Genomic DNA, 27,688 nt, shown 5'->3' on the forward strand with positions numbered 1-27,688 from the left:
CCCGCTCCTGGCTCCTGAACCTACCACTAGGCTCGATTTCCTCCTGGGACGAGATGCGCAACCGCTTCATCGCCAACTTCCAGGGCACACACGACCGCCCCCCAGCCGCTGGTGACCTGCACCGCATCAAGCAACAACCATGAGAGACCTTGCGGAAGTACATCTAGTGCTTCAACAACGCGCGCATCAAAATCCCCAAGGTGACCGACGAAGCCATCATCTCAGCATTCTTCGACGGCGTCCGCGACGTCAAGATGAAGGAGGAGCTCGCCATCCATGAGGAGTTGTGCACGACCTTGGAGCTGTTCAACATCGTGACCAAGTGTGCAAGAGCTAAGGAGGGGCGCCTCTCCCTGCTCGAGCTCCCTGCTGCGGACCCGGAGGAAAAGAAAGCCAAGGACGTGAAGCACAAGGGAGCAGCCGTGCTCGCGGCAGAGCCGGACACCAAGCGCGGCAGAGACCAGCCCGAGTCATCCAAGGGCAGCCGACCATTCTGCGCCTTCCACAACCTGCACACCCACAAGACTGTCAAGAGCTCAGAGCCATTCGAGAAGGACGCTTCGGTCGATGCCCGAGCGCAGCGTCTGGGGCTACGACCGAGGATGACGTGGTGGCGGACGCTGGGACAACCATGGCCCGCGCCAGGAGTGGCACGACCGGCCTCGTGAGGAGCGCTGGCAGGATCAGCCTCGCGAGGGCGCCTGGAGGGACCAGCCTCGTGAGGCTCGTCCTCAAGGCAATGCTGGCCTTCCTCCACTACCTCCACCACCAAGAAGGAGTGATGACCACCATCAAGACGAGGGGGCTGGGGGCTTCCAGGAGCCATGCGTTGTCGCCTGCATCTTGAGCGGAGCTCAAGCCCCAGCCTCGCAGCGTATCTTCAAATAGTTTGCCCATGAAGTGAATGCAGTTCTCCCCAAGCTCGAGGCCACACACACGCTCAGATGGTCCAGGTGCCCCATCATGTTCAGTTCGGCAGATCAGCTCAAGTGTGCGGCCACTGCAGGCGTTCTCCCAATGCTCTATTCACCAGTCATCAGCAACGAGCAAGTCACCAAGACCCTCATCGACGGTGGCGCCGGGCTTAATGTCCTGTCCATCGACACGTTCGACAGCCTCCATGTGCCATATGACCAGCTTCAGTCTACCAAGCCTTTCTCAGGAGTGACCGACGGCTCTACTACCCTAATCGGGCAGGTCCGCCTCCCCGTTACCTTTGGAGAATGCAACAACTATCGCACTGAACTCATCGACTTCGACGTCGCCTACATCCACCTACCATACAACGCCATCCTCGGGTATCCATCCCTAGCCAAGTTCATGGCGGTGACCCATCACGGCTACAATGTCCTCAAGATGTCGGGGAGCGGCGGAATCATCATGGTCCCGTGCAAGGAAAGAGATGCGGTGTGCTCCCTCGAGCGTGCCTTCCAAGCTGCAGCAATCGACGACCCCGACAGCCAAGGCGAGCGCCCTCCTGAGGCCCAAGAAGAAGAAGTAGTTGTGCCACGCAGGGCCTCAGACAAGTGGCGCCTCGTCCGGGTCTGCGCCCGCGCCTGGGGCGCCTCCCTCCATCGCAAAGGAAAGCGCGCCCAGCACCCCTCTCGGGCAGGGCTCGGGGGCTCTCTTCCGGAGGGCCTCAGACCTTGCCAGCGTCACGAGGGAGGCACCTGGGCACCACTTGGAGGCGTGCTTCGCGACACGTTTCCCTCATGAGGACACATGGCAAGGAATGCCCACCGTCAGGAGTTCATCACCAAGATCACTCAGGAACTACAAGACGCAAGGGCCATGTGCGGCGGCCACCACTCACCAGGCGCATCTCCCCATCCAGGCAAGGATGCCGGGCTGCGCGTCAGCATCAATGTCCCAGGGCTCAACCAGGCCGCCTCTCAGGAGCTTCTCTGGCCTTGCGGGTTGGGCGCTGTGAAGGCCCGCCTCACAGCTACGTTTGCAACCTGCGGAGCATCCAGGCGGCTCAGGAGGCCAGGCACCACGCTGTGCTAACGGAGATGAAGATGGTCCTCAAGGAACCCCCAGGACCCCCAGAGCCTCCCGAGGCTCAGGGCCCCGGTGGCTCATGAGGAGCTGCCCCTTCGCCGCACACCTTCAGCTGCCCCAACTCTCCTTCATCAACAGAACCAGGTGACATTTTCCAAGTTCATTCAGCTGGGAGTGCCCCCAGGGCTGCATCATTCCCAGGCCGCGTGGGTCCGTTCTCGTGGCATATATCTTTCCTCGTTTAAGCCTTTAGCTTACACTGTTGGGGGCGCCCATCGGGCTGCATCATTCCCAAGCCGCTCGGGCCGGACCTAGTGGCATGTATCTTCCCTGCATTTACTTAAGCCAGTATGCTTTCCAGGCTTAATCTATCTATGACTATCACCTGCTTGATTGTTACCCACTGCGGGGGCCGCGCGCCGGCCACCCTCCTTCAGGACCCTTCGTGTTGTCTAACCATCTCGCAAGACCAAGACAGCAAACAAGAATCAAGACTAGGCGCAACCCGCCTTGAGGTAGGGCCTCGTGAGTCCCGTGCTGTCTCACGAGTGCCCAAATACACCTCGTCTAGCCCTGTCGTGCAAGCCATGTGTTAGGGCAGGGCTGTACACGCCCCAGGGGCTCTCCGCAGTAGGGAGTCCCCCTCCCATGCCCAAGTGGAAGAACCATGCTCCGCGTTGGCCGTCGACACTGCCGAGGAGAGGCTATGCCCGTGCACAAGCGGAAGCACTATGCTCCGCGCTGGTGATAAACAACTGAGGGCGGCCCCATGACCGTACCAACCTCAGGGAGCCCCAGAGCCCAGTGTCCGGCCTTACCGCAACTCCTACCCTCAGGAGAGCCGCGCGAGGGGGCTGGGCACGGGGGATGCGCTCGGGTCACGCCCAAGCGTACGCCACACAACCAGGTCCCCCGAACCTGGTCATCGCACGCCCCTCTCGAGCCGAGATCGGCGAGGGAAAAGGTACGGAGAATGTTCGCACGTCAAGGGGGACTCCTGAGCATCGCGACTCAGGAGCCTAACTGGTCACGTAGCCCCTCACTCCTTGGTCCGTCCTGGTCTCCAGTCGACCCAACGGCGGTTGAGGTATGCAAGGGGTCGGGCTCTGCCGGTGTAGAACATCAACCTATCCTCGTGTATCCTTCCTATAGGCTGTTTGCACGTCAAGGGGGCTCCTGAGCATCGCGACTTAGGAGCCTAATTGGTCATGTAGCCCCTCACTCCTTGGTCCGTCCTGGGCACGGGGGCTGCCCTCGGGTCACGCCCAAGTGTACGCCACCCAACCAGGTCCCCCGGGCCTGGTCGTTGCACGCCCCTCCCGAGCTGAGCTTGGCGAGGGCAAAGGTACGGAGAATGTTTGCACGTCAAGGGGGACTCTTGAGCGTCGTGACTCAGGAGCCTAACTGGTCACGTAGCCCCTCACTCCTTGGTCTGTCCTGGTCTTCAGTCGGCCCAACGGCGGTTGAGGTATCTGCGGGGCCGGGCTCTGCCGACGTGAGCATCAACCTATCCTCGTGTATCTTTCCTATAGGCTGTTTGCGCGTCAAGGGGGACTCCTGAGCATCACGACTCAGGAGCCTAACTGGTCACGTAGCCCCTCACTCCTTGGTCCGTCCTGGTTTTCGGTCGGCCCAACGGCGGTTGAGGTATGTGCGGGGCCGGGCTCTGCCGACGCAAAACACAAAGCAAATAGGAAGAAAATTGCAAAATCTCAAAGCAAATATTACAAGACATGTTGTTCTCACAATATCAAACATGAGTTTAACGCCTCCATGAGGCATGGTGCATGTTGTAGGAATAAAGCAGAGAAGCAGCCGCAGGTCACCCCTAGACACCGCCGGCACCCGCAAAAGGTGCCCCCTCCTGGGTAGTGTCGGTGTCAAAACCAGCGGATCTCGGGTAGGGGGTCCCGAACTGTGTGTTTAGGTGGATGGTAATAGGAGACAAGGGACACGATGTTTCTACCCAGGTTTGGGCCCTCTCGATGGAGGTAAAACCCTACTCCTGCTTGATTAATATTGATGATATGGGTAGTACAAGAGTAGATCTACCACGAGATCAAGGAGGCTAAACCCTAGAAGCTAGCCTATGGTATGATTGTTGTTCGTCCTACGGACTAAAACCCTCCGGTTTATATAGACACCGGAGAGGGCTAGGGTTACACAGAGTCGGTTACAATGGTAGGAGATCTACATATCTGTATCGCCAAGCTTGCCTTCCACGCCAAGGAAAGTCCCTTCCGGACACGGGATGAAGTCTTAAATCTTGTATCTTCATAGTCCAGGAGTTCGGCCGAACGTATAGTCCGGCTATCCGGACACCCCCTAATCCAGGACTCCCTCAGTAGCCCCCCGAACCAGGCTTCAATGACGACGAGTCCGGCACGCAGATTGTCTTCGGCATTGCAAGGCGGGTTCTCCTCCAAATTCTGTGTACCTGTTGAATAATGTCCGGTTTCTTGTAAATGTAGCGCTCCTTGGCTTCTACGCCCAATAATGGTCATCTTCCACATGTCAAACGAATACGAAAAGTCAGGGTGTTTTTACATTTACATCCAAACCACACCTTCTCCCCTCCGCGAATATTCATCAGAGCGTATCCGACAGAGGTCCATTCTATCATGGCCGGTCGCCGTAGCTCCTCCTCTTGCCCTTCCAGCCCTCAGCCTGGAGATTTGGAGAGATTCTCCATTCCGCACAGCGAGCTAGTGACGCTCCAGACCAAGGGATTTCTCCCCCCGGCCTATATGGTCCCGGTTCGAGCCAGACTTGCCACCTATAATGGCAGAGAGCAAGTGGAGAGCGCCCCAAGTCCCTCCAAAGGAGAGCGGGTATGCCTTGTCCCTTACATAATAAGAGGGCTCGGATTTCCAATTCATCCATTTCTCTGGGGTTCCTGGAGTTCTATGGCCTCCAGCTGCACAACCTCACGCCTGCCTCCATATTGCATATCGCGGGCTTTGTAGCCCTTTGCGAGCTGTTTTTGGGCTGCGAGGCTCATTTCGTGCTGTGGAAAAGGTTATTCTGCTTTGTGCCCCGTTCTTAGAAGGGTTCAAAATATCAAGTGGGCGGAGCCGAAGTGTGGTGCATCGCTGGGACCGGATATCTATCCGGAACCCCAAAGAAGGCGTCCGAGGACTGGCCTTCGGAATGGTTTTATATAGAGGACATCCCGCTGCCGGATCCTGTCCGGATCAACCTCCCTGAGTTCGACAGTGCTCCCCTAAAGAAGCGCCTAAGCTGGCGTGCACGGAGCCCTCAGAGGGAAAGCGACAAGGACGTTCTTTACCTGATGGGCCAGATAAGATTGTTAGCTCATTTCGGACTGACCATGATCGGGGTCATGGCCGCATGCATCATGTGAGGGGTGCAGCCGCTTCAGTATAGAGGCCACCCCATGTGGGACTTCAACGGGGAGGACGACGCCACCCGCCACGGCCGTAAGGGGCCGGATTTGGCTGCCGCTCTAATAAAGATCTTATCCACTTTGTACAAGGGAGAAGAGGAGGAATTTCTCCGCGTCAACCCACAGGGTGGATTTTCTATGTACAATCCCCCAAGTTGGGTAAGTGGACACTTTTACTTGCCCATCTGTTTTATATTCCCATCGTCAAATATTCAGTCTAACGACTTCAACACAAGAACTGCGCCAGGCCGTTAAAGAAATAAACAGCCCTCCTCCACAACCCGAGGATCCGGGACAGTCCCTCGACCCGGCCTCTCAAGAGGATCCGGACTTATCTGTGGAGCTGATTGATGGGGTGTTTCATCAATTGAGCAACGACAACGCCTTGGTGGCCATTACGGCCGATTACCCAGGGCTACTCCCAGCCTCACAGGTAACTGAGACCGAAATCCCAGCACTTTGAAAGGGGATCTATCCTCGCGTGTTTTCGATTGTCGTATGACAACCGTGTTTTCAGGGCAGGTCCTTGAGACGGGAGGCTGAACCTGCGGCGACTAGCCAACGAGGGGCGGCAAGGCCCCGCGGGCTGAAAAGAAGTGTGGTCCGGAATGAGACGCCGGCGCAAAGGTATAGCGCACCATCTTATTCCCAGGTGTTATTCCTTCAAGGCATATTAACGCTCGTGCTCTCTTCAGGACGAAGAGACCTCGCCGGACTATATCCGGAGAGGTTGCCAATCGCACCTCCACCAGCCAGGCTCCAAAGCCTGGTCTGGAAGCGGAGGCGAACATAAGGCGCGCACCGGACGCTCCTCCGACAGAGGATGCGGACAAGTTGTCTGCCACCAATTCCCAGGTGGAGAGTGCCATGAACCACAGGCGTCGCCGGACAGTTCTTCGCGACACTTGTTTCTCCCAAGAGGCATTGGATGCCTTCAATTCGGGAGATGCGTACCTCCGTGCCGCTCAAAATGGTCTAGCCAGAGCCACGGAGCAATATGTAAAAGACATACGGGTAAGAAATTTTGGTGATTATATATATACCAGTAGCCCCCGAGACTTGAAACAGTTAGAATAACTGATTTAAGGATCATTTGTTATGCAGGTTCTTACAGAAAAGAATAACCTACTGTCCCAGGAGCTGGAAGAGTGCAAAGCCCAACTTGAGGCCGCACTAGCCGCGGCAGGGGAGCCCAAGGAGACCCCCTCTGGTAATATACGCTTTGAAAGATAAGTATTTTCTGAAGTGCGGCGTGGGTGCAAATCTGACAAATGAAATTGCAGATGGCACCGGATTAAATCCGGAAAAGCAACAACTCCTACGCCAGCTGAAGGCTGGTGAGAGCGTGCTGACAAAGGTGAGGCGGGAGAAGAACGATCTCCAAGATGCCAACACCAAGCTGGGCGTTGAACTGAAGGATGTTCGTGCCCAGCTATTGGACTCCGTTAAGGAGAATTAGCGGCTTCGACGCGGCATATTTAGTAAGTGCTTAAACGAACTTTGAAAAAAGAGTTCGGTGAGGAAGTCGACTAACAGAGTAATGTCTGTAGGTATGCTAACAGGTCGTCCTGCAGAGGAAATTCCCGGTTCTACGGGTGACCTTCCCGAGCTCTCACAACTGCACGAGCGAGTTCGGCAGGTGATGCAAGGCGTCGCCCAGGCCTTGTGGCCATCCGTCTCCATGCCCGAAGGCCTTGGAGAGCTTGTATGGAAGCTGAAGGGAGCGCGGCGGCGCTTCCGATTGTGGAAGATGTCGGCCTGCCATCAAGGCGCCAGGGAGGCCTGGGCCATGGTGAAGACGCGGTACATGAAGGCTGACCCAAACCACATGGCCAAGGTCGGACCCGTGGGGCCCGATGGGAAGGAGATCCCTGCGAGCTTAGTATACGGCCAAGTAGAATTGGCCGCAAAGTATTCCCAACAGGACTGTAAACTAGACAACCTGTTAGATGGTATTGAAGAGGAATTCAATCAGTCAGATTGATTATGTAATTTTAATTGACATGTGTAATGCCTTCTAGACGGATTGTAGATCGTTTGTCATGGCCGACCTTTTTGCTTCAACCTCGGGACCTGACGGTCCGGAGTGTGTATGAATACCCTCACGGTTATATAAGAACCGGGGTATGCATGGAGACCAGGCGTAGGGGTCATTAGTGCTTGAACAGACAAGTGACCAACTAGTTATGTTATATTACATGGTTAGTAAGAAACATCTTCTAGGGAGAATAGTTCCATTAGGGGTTCCTTTCGCTGGGAGGCATGCCCTAAAGTGCATGTCCATTCTGTGAAAAGAGACGCAGGAAAAACATCTAGGGGCGTGTAGATAAATAAGTGGAAAAAATATCATCTTTAGTTCACCGACCGAATATTCCCTTAAGAATGCTAGCTTTCGGCTTCACCTAGTCTAAGGTACACATCCGGCTGACCCAGCAGTAACAATCGCAGAGGTGCTCCCATTACCACCTAGCCGAACAATCGGGAACGTAGGGGTAAGCACATGAGCTAGGCAACCCAGCTTGGCCAAAACTTAAGTCATATTGATGCATATAACGGTGAATAAAAGGTACATGCAGAAGTGTGACACATGTGTTGGGCATGAAGCCCGTATAAATAAGCTTCTGTTTAAAGAAGCCCCCAGGTTTAATGAGCGCGGATAGCGCGTCACTTTATGAGCCTTTAAAGGCTATAAGAGAGAGGGAGGGGAGAAGGAGAGAAATGTAAGACAGAAAGTATATAAAAATGGACAGAGGAAGGAGACGAACACAGAGTCTGGCGCTAGGCATAGAATCTTCGGAGACGGGCTGCGTTCCATGGGTTCGGCTCGAGTCGGTTATCTGATACATCTCGCAGGCGGAGAGCAACCTCGCCAGAGATTGGAGCCACCACATCCTTGCCCACACACCCACCAAGCACAAGAACACCTCAACCTCAGGAGGCTGCTCTTCCCTTGTATTGTTCATCATCTAGCCCAAGAGGCAATCCACCACCACCACAACGGTGGCCCGAACCAGTATAAATCTTGTGTCTTTGTGTTGCGAGTTCGTCGAGCTAGTTCGTAAGTTCTTGGCCTAGTCAAGACGTGGATCGGCAGGGGGAAATCCTCATGCGCACCCTAGTGTTAGAACCTTAAGGGTTTTGCCGGAACCCGTGATCCGACAGGCAGTACCATTTTACAACTATATTAGTATCATTGTTAGTGGTCAGCCGGTGCAAGTTCTAGCCCCTAGTGTTTTATCCTTTTTTAGTAATGATATATGGCGATTGTTCACCATGATCCCAATCGCGGTGAATGCCCACGTAACCGTCAGATTTCCATCCGGCGGTGGCCTTTTTTTAAGCCCTGGTATTTGACAAAACTGCCACCCTTACACATGTACTGTAACTGCGACGCGGGCATTTGCAACTACCATGTCTCCCATCGAATGTTTGCTGGGGATTGGCATTAGCACTGATGGTGGTTTGTAGTTGTTCCATGCTCCGGTGCTAGTATAGTACAGCATAGTCCTACTCCACTCTACTACTTAGGCATAGTGGTAGGTACTGTAGTTTATTGTACTACTAGTACTATGATCACTCAAGTTGTCTGGCATCCATATGACCCTACGCTGTTGGGATGTATCTAGCAAGTCAAGCGGTGTGCTGCTGCTACATTGTCATCATCACATGTCCACTTCCCGCAGCACATATTCACTTCTCCATCCTCGTCCACACATAATCGTCCAATCTTCCATCCCCGCTAGGCGCCTCCCCCTCTTCCGAAACCCGAGCACTAACAATGGCAGAAACGAGTAGCGTCCACTGAAAGAGTGGCTGGAATTTGCTCCCCATAGAGGTAATCAAACTCATTGTTTCGCGTGTGGATAATATCAGTACCATGTCGCTCGCCACGTCGGGGTTGTACCGTTTACTCAAAGCCCTCGGGACGGAGCTTTTTAAGCCAGCTCCTTGCTTGTTGATGCCGCTTGATCTTCATAAATGGCGTGTCATGCAGAATAACAATCATAGGGTGGCGAGCATCAACCCCCTCAACTGCGATCCGATCCCCGTCACCCTCAACTACATTAACGGTATGTATTGGGTCGGCATGAACACGTCTTGGATGGTGCTCGTTGACGGTCACCGCAGCTGGATGCTCGTGGAGGTCTACACCCGGCGATTGATCCCCCTTCCTTCCATTAACACTGCACTGCTTTGGCACCGCGACCCAGAATACTTAGGATCTTACAGTAGCCAACATGATACCAAGTTTGATTTGCTCAAGATTGTAATCTGCCAAGTTCCCACAAGATCTACAAATTATAAAGACTTCAGGATAATTGTGTTTTTCAACTGCGGTCTCGCCTATCTGACAGGTCACTACGGTAAGTGGATAAATCTACACGTTGATCGCAGGATCATACATCCTCCATGTCTCTCTGATGCCATTGAACACAAGGGCTTCATTTATGTTGTGGACTCCTTCTATGGCTGGACGTATTGCTGGCCTACTCTAGTCATCACTACAAATGGTTGTTACAGCAATATGTTACCTTCCTATGATATCATGGTGGCTTGCTTATATTACTGTCAACATTTACTGAAAAATATTCATGCTCATAACATGTTGTTCTTAAGATTGACTACAGTACGAGCCCTTTTTATTTGACTCCAACTTGATATGATGTCGTAGGCCACCTGGTGTCCCTACCCTTCCTAATCATAGAACCTTTCAAAGAAAAGCGGCATGGCAGTTGCAGGTGGTTCCTGGCTCGATCAGACGACGGCGAACGATTGATGATCGTTCGCATGTACCGGACGTGTTGTTTCGTGGAATACAATCACAGTCACTGCATGGTCTTTGAGCAGGATCCCAGCTTCTCTGGGCCTTCAGGATTTTTTGACTGGAGACCAGTAAGTAGCCTTGGTACATGCTAGCTGTTTCTCGGACTGAATTATCTGATTAACTAGGAGATAACTGACGGCAAGGATCATGGTGGCAGCACGATTTCGTTCATGAGGCAAACTATGTGTACACAATGTACCATGCGTCTCTCCATGCACCATACCCTGATATGTGCCGCCACGCTCTGCAGCCCAAAGTAGGAGAGACGGCGCAAGTATCAGACTTCGACCTGCTGGTTGGAGTTTCCCCCACCAGGCACCCATCTGGTTCAAACCGTCAGCCAATCTCCACAGCTTAATAAATAGTAATGTCTAACTGATCCAGTTAGTTAGATGTGTACACTTGGTGTAGTAGGATCTTTACTTAGTTTGATGCATACACTTGTTCTTTTGTAAACTGATGTGTACACTTAGGCTGATGTTTGGTTTGGAAGAGAGAGTTGCATCTTTACTCTTATGGCATCCTTATTACTTCTATTACACGCCCCAACCCTGGTTGCTGCTGCTATTTTCAATGTACAATCAGTAATATATTTCATCTATTTGTTGAATAAATGTGTTGTTAGAATGACAAACACAATGTTTTGGAAGACGTTGCACGGTCCGATCCTTGAGTGCCCCGTACGTAGAGCATGCTATTTTTGGTACGGAATACGTTTTCCACTTCACATGAAGCCAAGTGATGAAGGCCCCATAGAGGAGCCCGTAATTAAATGGAAGGGAGGCTCTCACATGAACCCGTCCTAGGTACATGTTCATGGTCTCCTAAACATAAATAAATAAAGCTAAATGCTCATGCACCAGTTCTTTAAATTTACGATTTGAATAGTCAAATTTTAACAGGAGGATATTATTTCCTATGAGAGTGTCATTACATTCAGTCGATATTATTCTTAGGAAAATATAGCGACCAATCCTTTTACTCCCACCATTTTGTTCCTGCAACCAGCGGACCCATGCAAATTGTAGTCAACGTGGTAAATAGTTCCGGTCCATTGTTATTTTTCGATAAGAATGCCCAACCCAGCCCAACACATTGACGACACCACTTTATCCCAGGGTTTCTGAATGTGCCCGGCTTCACACCTCAAGAAGAAAATTGTCTCAAAAAAACCTGAAGAAGGAAAAGGTGCTCCACAACATTTTACAATAAGTTGTAGCCATATAAAATTAATTCTTATAATCTAGTAGAATGAGTTTTTGGGTCTGACCGATCTAGCCGCCAAAACCAAACCTGCGCTGGCGGGAGCGCCTATTCCCACCTTCTACGGCTGGTTGCGCTGCCGTGCACGCATCGTCGCCCTGTCGTACCCTGAAATGCTGGCTAGGCCATCCTTCTACTCCCCCCGACATCCTATTCTTATCCGGCGACGGTAGCCCACCCCGCAACAGAACCACTGAACACTCATACTTCCCTCCGCCTACGGCCACACTATCACATCTTCCCCGACTCCTGTTCATTCGCGTCTGAGGCCTTGCCGTCGTCCTCCGCCTTGGTGCGCTCGCAGCAGCGCCGCCGTCCGGCCTTGTCAACATAGTGAATTGGGAGAGGACTGTGGTTGTGAGTATGATAGTATGGACCCACCAGGTCCACTCCCGAATGCAAGCAAGTGCCTCTTTACAACTCAGATGCACCCCTTGATTTTTTAATCTAATCCACCTTGCTGAGATCTGAGACCCACTCATTCTCAACGTATAGTCAATTAACGACAGAATTGCACAACGTATAGTCAATTAATGACAGAATTGCACAACGCATTTTTTTGAGGATTTGTTCAGATGGAGCAGGGTATAAATTGGGTTGTGCGGTCTCCGTGGCCCGCCTAACAACATGACCAGCCCAACAGTTTTTTCTTTGGGAAAATAGGTAGCCCATCATTTCTTTTTGAAGAATATCCAACCTAGGCCTATTTGTTTTCCCTGACTTACTGGGTTGCAAATCTTTCAAGATGAGGAGGGATGCATTCCGGCCTGGCTAGAATATGGGCAGTAAATCTTAAAAATAATATGAAATGGGCTGCAAACTCCAAAAAAATTGCAAATGGGCAATTAGTTTCATTTTTTGTTTTTGTTCTTCACTAATATTTTGTATTTAATTGGATTTTAACATAACATATTATTTCTTTATTTTTAAATTAGTTTTAGTATGGCTCCTAATTTTGGGATTAAAAATATTTTGTACCCCAGCAAAAATATGCAAATTTTTAGTATGCAAATTTTTAAAATTTCGCATATTTTTTAGTTCAAATTTTTAACCCTGGTACTGACCAGAAAATGGGCAGCAATTCTAAAAATGGAAATTGGGCTGCAATAATTCCGTATGAATTAGCAAATGGGTTGTAAATTATAAAAATAATAGCAAATGAGTTGTACTGTAGACGCCACAGATTTCAAGGCTAACTTATTTACACAAGGCCTTGTCAAATTATAGTCAACACACGATTCTAGCAGCAATGACTGATGGATGTCCATCCAATGGCCGACGTGCTTCTTCAATCTATGATCTTCCTGCTCCAGCCACCTAAACTAGCGCCGGCGGGACTGCTTGCTCCCTCCTCTTGTGGCAGGTTGGGATGTCGCGCAGGCTTCACCGGCCCACCCTACTCCCTCTGCTGGCCTGGTCATCCCTCTATCCACCCGCACCTCTTGTTATTCTCTGGTGATAGCAGCCTCACGTCGCAGCCAAACTAGTCAACCATCATACTCCCCTCAGCGTGGGCTGATACGTCTCCAACGTATCTATATTTTTTTATTGTTCCGACAAACCCTTGTGAGGTTCGAACTCTAGGGTGCGCACAAAGAACACTTTCTCCCTGACTCACATGCACAATGATTCCACGGCCTAGCTCAACTGACCCAAAGAACAAGAAGCACGAGGGTTTATACTGGTTCGAGCCACCTTGTGGTGTAATACCCTACTCCAGTGTATGGGTGGATTGCCTCGAGGGACTAAGGATGAACAGCCTCAGGAGGTGAGGTGTTCTTGGGCTCGATGAGCTGGTGCTACCTCTTGAGCACTGCGTTGGATTTCCCCGAAGAGGAGAGGATGATGCAGCAAAGTAGCGTAAGTATTTCCCTCAGTTTTTGAGAACCAAGGTATCAATCCAGTAGGAGGCTACGCGCGAGTCCCTCGTACCTACACAAAAACAATAGCTCAACGCAACCAACGCGCTTAGGGGTTGTCAATCCCTTCACGGTCACTTACGAAAGTGAGATCTGATAGAGATGATAAATAATGTTTTGGTATTTTTGGTATAGAGATGCAAAGTGAAAAGTAAAAGGCAAAGTAAAAGCAAAGCAATAATAAAGTGATGGAGATTGATATGATGAGAAAGAGACCCGGGGGACATAGGTTTCACTAGTGGCTTCTCTCAAGAGCATAATTATTCTACCGTGGGTGAACAAATTACTGTTGAGCAATTGGCAGAATTGAGCATAGTTATGAGAATATCTAGGTATGATCATGTATATAGGCATCACGTCCGAGACAAGTAGACCGACTCCTGCCTGGATCTACTACTATTACTCCACTCATCGACCGCTATCCAGCATGAATCTAGAGTATTAAGTTAAAAATAGAGTAACGCCTTAAGCAAGATGACATGATGTAGAGGGATAGTTTCATGCAATATGATAAAAACCCAATCTTGTTATCCTCGATGGCAACAATACAATACGTGCCTTGCTACCCCTTTTGTCACTGGGAAAGGACACCGCAAGATCGAACCCAAAGCTAAGCACTTCTCCCATGGCAAGAACAACCAATCTAGTAGGCCAACCCAAACTGATAATTCGAAGAGACTTGCAAAGATAACCAATCATACATAAAAGAATTCAGAGAAGACTCAAATATTATTCATAGATAGACTGGATCATAAACCCACAATTCATCGGTCTCAACAAACACACCGCAAAAAGAAGATTACATCGAATAGATCTCCACAAGAGAGGGGGAGAACATTGTATTGAGATCCAAAAAGAGAGAAGAAGCCATCTAGCTACTAACTATGGACCCGTAGGTCTAAAGTAAACTACTCACACTTCATCGGAGGGGCTTGGATGATGATGTAGAAGCCCTCCGTGATCGATGCCCCCTCCGGTGGAGCTCCGGAACAGGCCCCAAGATGGGATCTCATGGATACAGAAAGTTGCGTCGGTGGAATTAGGTTTTTGGCTCCGTCCCCGATCGTTTGGGGGTACGTACGTATATATAGGAGGAAGGAGTACGTCGGCGGAGCTTCGAGGGGCCCACGAGGCAGGGTGGCGCGCCCTAGGGGGGGCGCGCCCTCCACCGTCGTGACCGCCTCGTGGCTTTCTTGATGGAGGGTCCAAGTCTCCTGGGTCTTAGCTGATGAGAAAATCACGTTTCCGAAGGTTTCATTCAGTTTGGATTCCATTTGATATTCTGTTTCTCCGAAACACTGAAATAGGCAAAAATACAGGAATTCTGGGTTGGGCCTCCGGTTAATAGGTTAGTCCCAAAAATAATATAAAAGTGGAAAATAAAGCCCAATATAGTCCAAAACAGTACATAATATAGCATGGAGCAATCAAAAATTATAGATACGTTGGAGACGTATCAAGCATCCCCAAGCTTAATTCCTGCTTGTCCTCGAGTAGGTAAATGATAAAAAGAGAATTTTTGATGCGGAGTGCTACTTGGCATAATTTTAATGTAATTCTTCTTAATTGTGGTATGAATATTCAGATACGAAAGATTCAAGACAAAAGTTCATATTGACATAAAAATGATAATACTTCAAGAATACTAACTAAGAAATTATGTCTTCTCAAAATAACATGGCCAAAGAAAGTTCATCCCTACAAAATCATATAGTTTAGTCATGTTTCATTTTCGTCACACAAGAATGCTCTCATCATGCACAACCCCGATGACAAGCCAAGCAATTATTTCATACTTTTGTAATCTCAAACCTATAAACTTTCACGCAATATATGAGCGCGAGCCATGGACATAGCACTATGGGTGGAATAGAATATAATGAGGTGGGTTATGTGGAGAAGACAAAAAAGGAGAAAGTCTCACATCAACGAGGCTAATCAATGGGCTATGGAGATGCCCACCGATTGATGTTAATGCAAGGAGTAGGGATTGCCATGCAACGGATGCACTAGAGCTATAAATGTATGAAAGCTCAACAAAAGAAACTAGTGGGTGTGCATCCAACTTGCTTGCTCACAAAGACCTAGGGCACTAGAGGAGGCCCATTGTTGGAATATACAAGCCAAGTTCTATAATGAAAAATTCCCACTAGTATATGAAAGTGATAACATGAGAGACTCTCTACTATGAAGATCATGGTGCTACTTTGAAGCACAAGTGTGGTAAAAGGATAGTAACATTGTCCTTTCTCTCTTTTTCTCTCATTTTTTTGGGCCTTTTCTTTTTTTATGGCCTTTCTCTTTTTTTGGGCCTTCTCTTTTTTATGGCCTTTCTTTTTTTTATTCCTCACTTGGGACAATGCTCTAATAATGATGATCATCACACTTCTATTTATTTACAACTCAATGATTACAACTCGATACTAGAACAAAGATGACTCTATATGAATGCCTCCGGCGGTGTATCAGGATATGCAATGAACCAAGAGTGACATGTATGAAAGAATTATGAACGGTGGCTTTGCCACAAATACTATGTCAACTACATGATCATGCTAAGCAATATGACAATGATGAATGTGTCATGATGAACGGAATGATGGAAAGTTGCATGGCAATATATCTCGGAATGGCTATGGAAATGCCATAATAGGTAGGTATGGTGGCTGTTTTGAGGAAGATATAAGTAGGTCTATGTGTGAAAGAGCTTATCATATCACGGGGTTTGGATGCACCGGCGAAGTTTGCGCCAACTCTCAATGTGAGAAAGGGCAATGCACGGTACCGAAGAGGCTAGCAAGGATGGAAGGGTGAGAGTGTGTATAATCCATGGACTCAACATTAGTCATAAAGAACTCACATACTTATTGCAAAAATATACAAGTCATCAAAAACCTCGGCACTACGTGCATGCTCCTAGGGGGATAGATTGGTAGGAAAAGACCATCGCTCGTCCCCGACCGCCACTCATAAGGAGGACAATCAAATAACACCTCGTGTTTCAAATTTGTTGCATAACGTTTACCATACGTGCATGCTACAGGACTTGCAAACTTCAACATAAGTATTTCTCAATTTTCACAACTACTCAACTAGCATGACTTTGATATTATTACCTCCATATCTCAAAACAATCATCAAGCATCAAACTTTTCTTAGTATTCAACACACTCATAAGAAAGTTTTATTATTAATCTTGCATACCAAGCATATTAGGATTTTAAGAAAATTACCATGCTATTAAGACTCTCAAAATAGTCTAAGTGAAGCATGAGAGATCAATAGTTTCTATAAAACAAATCCACCACCGTGCTCTAAAAGATATAAGTGAAGCACTAGAGCAAAAACTATAAAGCTCAAAAGATATAAGTGAAGCACATAGAGTATTCTATCAAATTCCAAATCATGTATGGCTCTCTCAAAAGGTGTGTACAGCAAGGATGATTGTGGTATACTAACAAGCAAAAACTCAAATCATAAAAGACGCTCCAAGCAAAACACATATCATGTGGTGAATAAAAATATAGCTCCAAGTAAAGTTACCGATAGAAGTAGACGAAAGAGGGGATGCCTTCCGGGGCATCCCCAAGCTTTGGATTTTAGGTGTCATTAGATTATCTTGGGGGTGCCATGTGCATCCCCAAGCTTAGGCTATTGCCACTCCTTGTTCCATAATCCATCAAATCTTTACCCAAAACTTGAAAACTTCACAACACAAAACTTAAAGTAGAAAATCTCGTGAGCTCCGTTAGTGAAAGAAAACAAAAGACCACTTCAAGGTACTGTAATGAACTCATTATTTATTTATATTGGTGTTAAAACTACTGTATTCCAACTTCTCTATGGATTATAAACTATTTTACTAGCCATAGATTCATCAAAATAAGCAAACAACACAAGAAAAACAGAATCTGTCAAAAACAGAACAGTCTGTAGTAATGTGTAGCTAGCACAAGATCTGGAACCCCAAAAATTCTAAAATAAATTGCCGGACGTGAGTAATTTATCTATTAATCATCTTAAAAAAGAATTAACTAAATAGAACTTTCCAAATAAAAATGACAGCAGTTCTCATGAGCGCTAAAGTTTCTGTTTTTTACAGCAAGTTCAACAAGACTTTCCCCAAGTCTTCCCAACGGTTCTACTTGGCACAAACACTAATTAAACACAAAAAAACCACCAAAACAGAGTCTAAATAAATTATTTATTGAATAACAGGAAAGTATAAATATTGGGTTGTCTCCCAACAAGCGCTTTTCTTTAAATCCTTAAAGCTAGGCATTGATAATTTTAATGATGCTCACATGAAAGACAAGAATTGAAGCACAAAGAGAGCATCATAAACCAAGTGACAAACACATCTAAATCTAACATACTTCCTATGCATAGGCATTTTATAGGCAAACAAATTGTCAACGCAAGCAAAAACTAGCATATGCAAGGAAGCGGAAAGAAACAATAGCAATCTCAACATAACGAGAGGTAATTTAGTAACATGAAAAATTCTACCACCATATTTTCCTCTCTCATAATAATTGCATGAGGGATCATAAGCAAATTAAACAAAATAGCTATCACACAAAATATTTTCAACACTATCCATATGCATGCAAAGTTGACACTCTTCCAAAATAGTGGGATTAACATTAACTAAAGTCATGACCTTTCCAAACCCACTTTTATCAAAAATTTAATAAGATCGAACATTATCCAAATATGTGGGATCTAAAGTTGACACTCTTCCAAACCCACTTTCAATAATATTTAAAACACTATTATTAATCTCATATTCATCATGGGGTTTAAATAAATTTTCAATATCATAAGAAGAATCACCCCAATCATGATCATTACAACAAGTAGTAGTCATAGCAAAACTAGCATCCCCAAGCTTAGGGTTTTGCATATTATTAGCACAATTGACATCAAGAGAATTTATAGTAAAATCATTGCAATCATGCTTTTTATTCGAAGATCTATCGTGAATCGCTTCATAAAGTAATTCATCACACTTTTCAGATTCACGAATTTCAAGCAAAACTTCATAAAGATAATCTAGTGCACAAAACTCACTAGCAATTGGATCATCATAATTGGATCTCTTAAAAAGATTAGCAAGTGGATGAGGATCCATAGATCTTAGGTTCTCTGTTTAGTAATAAATAAACAACTAATCCAATCATACGAGCAAACAAGAAGCAAACGGGCAAAAGGAGGCAAATAGAGAGGGAGGATAGAGAGAGAGGGCGAATAAAACGGCAAGGGTGAAGTGGGGGAGAGGAAAACGAGAGGCAAATGGGAAATAATGTAATGCAGGAGATAGGGATTGTGATGGGTACTTGGTATGTTGACTTTTGCGCAGACTCCCCAGCAACGGAGCCAGAAATTCTTCTTGCTACCTCTTGAGCACTGCGTTGGATTTCCCCGAAGAGGAGAGGATGATGCAGCAAAGTAGCGTGAGTATTTCCCTCAGTTTTTGAGAACCAAGGTATCAATCCAGTAGGAGGCTACGCGCGATTCCCTCGTACCTACACAAAAACAATAGCTCAACGCAACCAACGTGCTTAGGGGTTGTCAATCCCTTCACGGTCACTTACGAAAGTGAGATCTGATAGAGATGATAAATAATGTTTTTGGTATTTTTGGTATAGAGATGCAAAGTGAGAAGTAAAAGGCAAAGTAAAAGCAAAGCAATAATAAAGTGATGGAGATTGATATGATGAGAAAGAGACCCGGGGGCCATAGGTTTCACTAGTGGCTTCTCTCAAGAGCATAAGTATTCTATGGTGGGTGAACAAATTATTGTTGAGCAATTGACAGAATTGAGCATAGTTATGAGAATATCTAGGTATGATCATGTATATAGGCATCACTTTTGAGACAAGTAGACCGACTCCTGCCTGCATCTACTACTATTAATCCACTCATCGACCGCTATCCTGCATGCATCTAGAGTATTAAGTTAAAAACAGAGTAATGCCTTAAGCAAGATGACATGATGTAGAGGGATAGTTTCATGCAATATGATAAAAAACCCATCTTGTTATCCTCGATGGCAACAATACAATACGTGCCTTGCTGCCCCTTCTGTCACTGGGAAAGGACACCGCAAGATCAAACCCAAAGTTAAGCACTTCTTCCATGGCAAGAACAACCAATCTAGTAGGCCAAACCGAACTGATAATTCGAAGAGACTTGCAAAGATAACCAATCATACATAAAAGAATTCAAAGAAGACTCAAATATTATTCATAGATAGACTGGATCATAAACCCACAATTCATTGGTCTCAACAAATACACCGCAAAAAGAAGATTACATCGAATAGATCTCCACAAGAGAGGGGGAGAACATTGTATTGAGATCCAAAAAGAGAGAAGAAGCCATCTAGCTACTAACTATGGACCCGTAGGTCTGAAGTAAACTACTCACACTTCATCGGAGGGCCTTGGATGATGATGTAGAAGCCCTCCGTGATCGATGCCCCCTCCGACGGAGCTCCGGAACAGGCCCCAAGATGGGATCTTGTGGATACATAAAGTTGCAGCGGTGGAATTAGGTTTTTGGCTCTGCCCTAGATCGTTTGGGGGTACGTAGGTATATATAGGAGGAAGGAGTACGTCGGTGGAGCTTCAAGGGGCCCATGAGGCGTGGGGGCGCGCCCTCCACCCTCGTGACCGCATCATGGCTTTCTTGACGGAGGGTCCAAGTCTCCTGGATCTTATCTGATGAGAAAATCACGTTTCCGAAGGTTTCATTCCGTTTGGACTCCGTTTGATATTCTGTTTCTCCGAAACACTGAAATAGGCAAAAAAACAGCAATTCTGGGATGGGCCTCCGGTTAATAGGTTAGTTCCAAAAATAATATAAAAGTGGAAAATAAATCCCAATATAGTCCAAAACAGTAGATAATATAGCATGGAGCAATCAAAAATTATAGATACGTTGGAGATGTATCACCTGGTGAGATCGTTAGGGTGGGAGGAATCCGATGGTCTCTCCCCCTCTCTAGATGGGTCGATCCCCTACTACGGTGATGGCTAGGTCCTATTTATAGTGGCTTTGGTCCTCTTCCCAAATGTTAGGCGAGAAGGGATCCCACAACAGCCAAGTTTGAAGGGGGACAACTAGTACAAGCTATCCTGACAAAAGGTGGTCTTCGCTTGCCAAAGGCTCTGGTGGTGACGCTGTTGTGGGCTCCGTGATGACCTTCGTCCTGCCGTCCTGCTGGTCTTGATCTTGTTGCACCGATATGGAAACCTTTGCCTAATGACTCGGGACCCCGCGCCTGCGCTTGCCTCCTTAGCAACAAAGAGGAAACTGGTACACTTCGCCAGCTAGCACCCGCCTGGCCTTGGTCGTCATGGCTCACATCACGTGAACCTCGTGAGGTGCCCCTTGCATAGATATCTCCGCTCCTCTAGAGCGAGCCTAGTGAGGCCACCCCTACGGAGGTCTTGGTTTCGTCCGCCTCGCGAGGCTTGGCCCCTTGCGAGGGTCTTGAGTTGTTACTGCTAAAGATGGGCCGTACCAGGCCGTTGTTGGAGCCACGCGTTAGGCCGCAGGCAGGCAAGTCTGGGCACCCCCGGTCCCGGAACGCCGGCATTGCCAGAGGGGGGTTCGATCATGGAGGGCATCTGCATCAACTCCTTTTTCCTTCCGATGAAGCATGAGTAGTTTACCTCAGACCAACGGGTCCATAGCTAGTAGCTAGATGGCTTCTCCTCTCTCTTTGATTCTCAATACCATGTTCTCCTCGATGTTCTTGGAGATCTATCCGATGTAATCTTCTTTGGCGATGTGTTTGTTGAGATCCGATGAATTGTGGATTTATCATCAGATTATCTATGAATATTATTTGAATCTTCTTTGAATTCTTATATGCATGATTTGATATCTTTGTATTTCTCTTCGAACTATCGGTTTGGTTTAGCCAACTAGATTGGTTTTTCTTGCAATGGAAGAAGTGCTTATTTTTGGGTTCAATCTTGTGGTGTCCTCACCCAGTGACAAAGTAGGGGTAGCGAGGCACGTATTGTATTGTTGCCATCGAGGATAAAAGGATGGGGTTTACATCATATTGTGCTTGATTTTATTCCTCTACATCTTGTCATCTTACTTAAAGCGTTACTCTATTCTTTATGAACTTAATACTCTAGATGCAGGCAGTAGTCGGTCGATGTCTGGAGTAATATTAGTAGATGCAAGTAGGAGTCGGTCTACTTGACATGGACATGATGCCTATATTACACAATCATTGCCTTGGATATTGTCATAACTTTGTGCTTTTCTATCTATTGCTCGACAGAAATTTGTTCGCCCACCATATTATTTACCTTCATGAGAGAAGCCTCTAGTTAAACCTATGGCCCCCAGGTATATTTTCCATCATATTAGTTTCCGATTTACTATTCTTGCAATCTTTTATTTTTATATATATAAACAAAAAAATCCAAAAATATTATATCTTTTGTTTAGTTTTATTTATCTCTATTGGATCTCACCTTTGCAAGTGACTGTGAAGGGATTGACAACTCCTCTATTGTGTTGGGTGCAAGTGTTTGATTGTGTGTGCGGGTATTGGTGATTTGCGCGTTCTTCTCCTACTGGATTGATACCTTGGTTCTTAACTAAGGGATATACTTATCTCTACTGTGCTGCATCACCCTTTCCTTTGTAAGGGAAAAACCAACGCAAGCTCAAGAAGTAGCAGGAAGAATTTCTGGCACCGTTGCGGTGGATATCTACACCAAGTCAAGATTAGTCTCTTGTCAACTTGCCAATTTTTGTAACATTGCCGAGGAGATCTACATCAAGCCTACCAAGTACCCATCATAAACTCTCATCTCTTGCACTACATTTTTCGCCATTTGCCTCTCGTTTTCCTCTCCCCCACTTCTAAAACGATTTTTGAAAAGATTTGCCTTTTTCGCCTTTCTTCCGTTCGTCTTTTCGTTTGCGTTTTGTTTGCTCGTGTGTTGGATTGCTTGTCCTTTTCGCCTTTCTTCTGTTCATCTTTTCCTCTCCCCCACTTATAAAACGATTTTCGAAAAGAGAATACCAAATTGTGTGACTTTTCCAACACTAATAATAATGATTTCATTAGTACTCCGATTGCTCCCGCCACTAGTGTGGAATCTTATGAAATTAATGCCGCTTTGCTGAATCTTGTTATGCAAGATCAAATTTCCGGCCTTCCTAGTGAAGATGTCGCATCCCATCTGAATAAGTTCGTTAAGTTGTGTGATATGCAAAAAAACAAATATGTGGATAATGATATTGTTAAATTGAAGCTATTTCCGTTTTCACTACGAGATCGTGCTAAAACTTGGTTTTCATCTATGCCTAAAAATAGTACTGATTCATGGAATAAGTGTAAAGATGCTTTCATTTCCAAGTATCCCCCCCCCCCCGCTAAGATCATCTCCCTTAGGAATGATATTATGAATTTTAAGCAACTTGATCATGAACATGTTGCACAATCTTGGGAGAGGATGAAATTGATGATACATAATTGCCCTACTCATGGTTTGAATTTGTGGATGATCATACAATTTTTTATGCCGGATTGAATATTTCTTCTAGAAATCTTTTAGATTCAGTTGCGGGGGTACTTTTATCGAAATTACATTAGGAGAAGCTACTAAAATCCTAGATAATATTATGATTAATTATTCTCAATGGCATACCGAAAGATCTTCCACTAGTAAAAAGGTCCATGCGATTGAAGAGATTAATATTTTGAGTGGAAAGATGGATGAACTTATGAAATTGTTTGCTAGAAATAGTGCTTCTATTGATCCTAATGATATGCCTTTGTCCACTTTGATTGAGAATAATAATGAATCTATGGATGTGAATTTTGTTGGTAGGAATAATTTTGGTAATAACGCGTATAGAGGTAATTTTAATCCTAGGCCATTCCCTAGTAATTCCTCTTATAATTATGGTAATTCCTACAACAATTCTTATGGAAATTATAATAAGATGCCCTCTGATCTTGAGAGTAGTATTAAATAATTTATGAATTCACAAAAGAATTTCAATGCTATGGTTGAGGAAAAATTGCTTAAGATTGATGATTTGGCTTGGAACGTGGATAGAATTTTGATTCTTTGAGAATTATATCTATTCCACCCAAGCATGATATTAATGAGTCTCTTAAAGCCATGAGATTTTCCATTGATGAATGCAAAGAAAGAACCGCTAAGATGTGTGCTAAGCGAGATTGGTTTGTAAAAGCGTGTTCTTCTAGTTTTTGTGAAAATAATGATGAAGATCTTAAAGTGATTGATGTGACTCCTATTGAATCTTTGTTTTCTAAAATAAATCTTGATAAATATGAGACTGGAGATGAGTCATTTTAGCTAAAAGGCGTCCCAATGATTCGGAGTTTATGGATCTTGATGCAAAAATTGATAAAAGTGGGATTGAAGAGGTGAAAACTTTAGGTAGTGATGAACCCACTCTTTTGGATTTCAAGGAATTTAATTATGATAATTGTTATTTAATAGATTGTATTTCCTTGTTGCAATCCATGTTGAATTCTCCTCATGCTTATAATCAAAATAAAGCTTTTACTAAACATATCGTTGATGATATGATGAAATCTTTTGAGGAAAACCTTGAATTGGAAGTTTCTATTCCTAGAAAACTTTATGATGAGTGGGAAACTACTATTAAGATTAAGATTAAAGATTATGAGTGCCACACTTTGTGTGATTTGGGTGCTAGTGTTTTCATGATTCCAAAAACTTTATGTGATGTGTTAGGTTTCCGTGAATTTGATGATTGTTCTTTAAATTTGCATCTTGCAGATTCCACTATTAAGAAACCTATGGGAACGATTAATGATGTTCTTATTATTGCAAATAGGAACTATGTGCTCGTAGATTTCATTGTTCTTGATATATATTGCAATCCTACATGTCCTATTATTCTTGGTAGACCTTTCCTTATAACGATTGGTGCAATTATTGATATGAAAGAAGGAAACATTAGATTTCAATTTCCATTAAGGAAGGGCATGGAACACTTTCCTAGAAAGAAAATTAAGTTTTCATATGAATCTATTATAAGAGCTACTTATGGATTGCATACCAAAGATGACAATGCTTAGATCTATGTTTTTGTGCCTAGCTAAGGGCGTTAAACAACAACGCTTGTTGGGAGGCAGCCCAATTTTATTTTTTTCTTGCCTTTTTGGTCCTATTTTCAATAAATAATTCATCTAGCCTCTGGTTAGATGTGTTTTCATGTTTTAATTAGTGTTTGTGCCAAGTAAGACCTTTGGGATGGCTTACGATGAAAGTTTATTTGATCTTGCTAAAAACAAAAACTTTTGTGCCGAGGAAAATAATTCTCATTTTTAACAGAACATGATAAAATACTGATTCTTTTCGCAGAAGATTAATTTACAAATTTCCCAGGTTTTCCTAATTTGTCATAATTTTTGGAGTTACAAAAGTATTCGAGAGTTACAGATTGCTATGGACTGTTCTGTTTTTGACACATTTTGTTTTCTTTGTGTTGTTTGCTTATTTTGATGAATCTATAGGTAGTATCGGGGGGTATGAACCATGGAGAAGTTAGAATACAATAGATATATTACACCAATATAAATAAAGAATGAGTTCACAACAGTACCAAAAGTGGTGATTTTATTTTCTTATACTAACGGATCTCATGAGATTTTCTGCTGAGTTTTGTGTTGTGAAGTTTTCAAGTTTTGGGTAAAGATTTGATGGACTATGGAATAAGGAGTGGCAAGAGCCTAAGCTTGGGGATGCCCAAGGAACCCCAAGGTAACATTCAAGGACAACCAAGAGCCTAAGCTTGGGGATGCCCCGGATGGCATCCCCTCTTTCGTCTTCGTCTATCGGTAACTTTTCTTGAGGCTATATTTTTATTCACCACATGATATGTGTTTTGCCTGGAGCGTCTTGTATGATATGAGTATTATTTTTTAGTTTCCACAATCATCCTTGCTGTACACACCTTTTTGAGAGGGACACGCATGAATCGTGATTTATTACAATACTCTATGTGCTTCACTTATATCTTTTGAGTTAGGCAATTTTGCTCTAGTGCTTCACTTATATCTTTTTAGAGCAAGGTGGTGGTTTTATTTTATAGAAATTGTTGAACTCTCATGCTTCACTTATATTATTTTGAGAGTATCTCTAGACAGCGTGGTAATTTGCTTTGGTTATGAATTTAGTCCTAATATGATAGGCATCCAAGAGGGATATAATAAAAACTTTCATATAAAGTGCATTGAATACTATGAGAAGTTTTATTCCTTATGATTTGTTTGAGATTTAAGGATGGTGATATTAGAGTCATGCTAGTGAGTAATTGTGGATTATACCAATACTTGTGCCAAAGTTTGTGATTCCGTAGCATGCACGTATGGTGAACCATTATGTGATGAAGTCGGAGCATAATTTATGTATTGATTGTCTTCCTTATGAGTGGCGGTCGGGGACGAGCGATGGTCTTTTCCTACCAATCTACCCCCTAGGAGCATGCGTGTAGTACTTTTTTTCAATGACTAATAGATTTTTGCAATAAGTATGTGAGTTCTTTATGACTAATGTTGAGTCCATGGATTATACGCACTCTCACCCTTCCACCATTGCTAGCCTCTCTAGTACCGCGCAACTTTCGCCGATACCATACACCCACCACATACCTTCCTCAAAACAGCCACCATATCTACCTATTATGGCATTTCCATAGCCACTCCGAGATATATTGCCATGCAACTTCCACTGATCTGTTTATTATGACATGCTCCATCATTGTCATATTGCTTTGCATGATCATGTAGTTGACATCGTATTTGTGGCAAAGCCACCGTTCATTATTTTTCATACATATCACTCTTGAGTCATTGCACATCCTGGTACACCGCCAGAGGCATTCATATAGAATCATATTTTGTTCTAAGTATCGAGTTGTAATTCTTGAGTTGTAAGTAAATAAAAGTGTGATGATCATCATTATTAGAGCATTGTCCCATGTGAGGAAAGGATGATGGAAGCTATGATTCCCTCACAAGTTGGAATGAGTCTCCCGACTTTACAAAAATAAAAGAGGCCAAGAAGCCCACCAATAAAAAATGAGATAAAAGAGAGAAGGGGCAATGTTACTATCCTTTTTACACACTTGTGCCTCAAAGTAGCACCATGATCTTCATGATAGAGAGTCTCGTATGTTGTCACTTTCTTATACTAGTGGGAATTTTTCATTATAGAACTTGGCTTGAATATTCCAGCGATGGGCTTCCACAAATTTCCCTAGGTCTTCATGATCAAGCAAGTTGGATGCACACCCACTTAGTTTCTTTTTGAGCTTTCATAAATTTATAGCTCTAGTGCATCCGTTGCATGGCAATCCCTACTCACTCACATTGATATCTATTGATGAGCATCTCCATAGCCCGTTGATATGCCTAGTTGATGTGAGACTATCTCCTTCTTTTTTGTCTTCTCCACAACCACCATATTCTATTCCACCTATAGTGCTATGTCCATGGCTCACGCTCATGTATTGCATGAAAGTTGAAAAGGTTTGAGAACACTAAAAGTATGAATTGCTTGGCTTGTCATCGGGGTTGTGCATGATTTGAGTATTCTGTATGATGAAGATGGAGCATAGCCAGACTATATGATTTTGTAGGGATAACTTTCTTTGGCCATGTTATTTTGAAAAGACATGATTGCTTATTAGTATGCTTGAAGTATTATAGTTTTTATGTTAATATTAAACTTTTATGTTGAATCTTATGGATCTGAACATTCATGCCACAATAAAGAAAAATTACATGGATAAATATGTTAGGTAGCATTCCACATCAAAAAATTTGTTTTTATCATTTACCTACTCAAGGACGAGCAGGAATTAAGCTTGGGGATGCTTGATACGTCTCCAACGTATCTATAATCTTTGATTGTTCCATGCTATTATATTATCTGTTTTGGATGTTTTATATGCCTTAATATGCTATTTTATATTATTTTTGGGACTAACCTATTAACCTAGAACCCAGTGCCAGTTTCTGTTTTTACCATGTTTTTTAGCTTCGTAGAAAAGGAATATCAAACGGAGTCCAAACGGAATAAAACTTTCGCGATGATTTTTCTTGGACCAAAAGACACCTAGGAGACTTGGAGCGCAAGTCAGAAGAGCCACAAGGTGGCAGCAAGGGTGGAGGGGGTGCCCTTGGGGGGGCTACCTTGTGGACCCCTCGTGACTCCCGTGACCTAGTTC

This window comes from Triticum aestivum, chromosome 1A (assembly GCF_018294505.1).
Source record: "Triticum aestivum cultivar Chinese Spring chromosome 1A, IWGSC CS RefSeq v2.1, whole genome shotgun sequence".
NCBI lineage: Eukaryota > Viridiplantae > Streptophyta > Magnoliopsida > Poales > Poaceae > Triticum > Triticum aestivum.